The 1481-nt window shown below is 36.9% G+C and overlaps 1 non-coding gene across 1 annotated transcript; it reads right to left on the bottom strand.

The window, feature by feature from the left end:
- Positions 1-1113: 1113 nt before the first annotated feature.
- Positions 1114-1220, bottom strand: LOC126016955 (U6 spliceosomal RNA). Its single transcript, XR_007498636.1, has one exon. It is a non-coding gene; the product is annotated as a U6 spliceosomal RNA (small nuclear RNA).
- Between the last annotated feature and the right edge of the window lie 261 nt (positions 1221-1481).

The following is a 1481-nucleotide window of genomic DNA, read 5'->3' as shown; positions in this document are numbered from 1 at the left end:
TCAAGGGACCTAAACTTTAACAATCTAAACTTAAGGGGGCCTGTTATACTAGCAGGCCAGGGAGCAAAGGGGGTGGTATAGGATGCAATATGGGTTCATTGATGGAGGGACATTGACACAGGTGGTGGGAAGGGCCCTGATTCACTGTATAGCTGAAATTCATCACTGGAAGCTGTAGATCACAATTTTTTTAATAAATTAAAATTTAAAAAAGTAAGAGAAAGTTAAAAGAAACTGTATTTTAAATAAATAAATAAATAAATAAAGCTATATTTCTATATTCCCATAAAACTTCTGAAACAAAATGAGTGTCCTACAATTTAAATGATGAAAAAAATTAAATAATATCTTTATTTAAGGACCTTCATTACAGACATGATTGTAGTTGGGTTTCAGTCATATACAGAATACTCCCCTTCACCAGTGCAACATTCCCATCAACAATGCCCCCAATCTTCCCCCCATCTGTATTCAAAACAGGCATTCTACTTCTCTCATTCATTGACATTGTCATTATAGTTGTCAGTGTTGTTATTTATCTAACTGTACTCACCACTCTTTGTGTTGAGCTTTATATATGAGCCAGTCCTTCTAGCCTGCATCTCTATTGTTTCTGGGCATTATTACAATAATGTCTTTTATTTTTCTTAAAACCCATAGATGAGTGGGGCTGGAGAGATAGCGGTAGGGCATTTGCATTGCACGCAGCTGATCCAGGACAGATGGTGGTCGGAATCCCAGCATCCCATATGGTGCCTGAGCCTTCCAGGAGCAATTTCTGAGCACAGAGTCAGGAGTAACCCGAGTGTCACCAGGTATGACCCAAAACCAAAAAAAAAAAAAAAGCAAACACAAACAAACCCATAGATGAGTGATACTATTTTGTATCTATCTCTTTCCCTCCTACTTATTCCACTCAGCACAATAGATTCCATGTACATCCACATGTACATATAGGAAAATTTCATGGCTTCATCTCTCCTGATGGCTGCATAATATTCCATTATATGTATATGTACCAAAGTTTCTTTTTTTTTTTTGAAAAAACAGTAAAATAAATCTTTATTTTATAGTTATTCCCAAAGTTGACAAGAGAAATGGATCAAATATTCCAAAAATATGGAACGCTTCATGAATTTGCGTGTCATCTTTGTGCAGAGGCCGTGCTAATCTTCTCTGTATTGTTCCAATTTTAGTATATGTGCTGCCGAAGCCAGCACCTACCAAAGTTTCTTTAGCCATTCATCTGTTGAAGGGCATCTTGGTTGTTTCCAGAGTCTGGCTATTGTAAATAGCGCTGCAATGAATACAAGTGTGAGAAAGGGCTCTTTAAATTGTATTTTTTGTGTTTTGAATCTCATATTGTTTTCCATAAAGGCTGGATTAGATGCCATTCCCACCAGCACTGAATGAGAGTTCTTTTCTCTCCACATACCCACCAGCACCGTTCTGATTCTTTTCTTATTATTATTCTTGTTCTT

Source organism: Suncus etruscus, chromosome 8 (genome assembly GCF_024139225.1).
Source record: "Suncus etruscus isolate mSunEtr1 chromosome 8, mSunEtr1.pri.cur, whole genome shotgun sequence".
In the NCBI taxonomy this organism is placed as follows: Eukaryota; Metazoa; Chordata; class Mammalia; order Eulipotyphla; family Soricidae; genus Suncus; species Suncus etruscus.
Note: the sequence above shows the minus strand (reverse complement) of the source record. Positions and strands in the feature narration are given on the sequence as shown.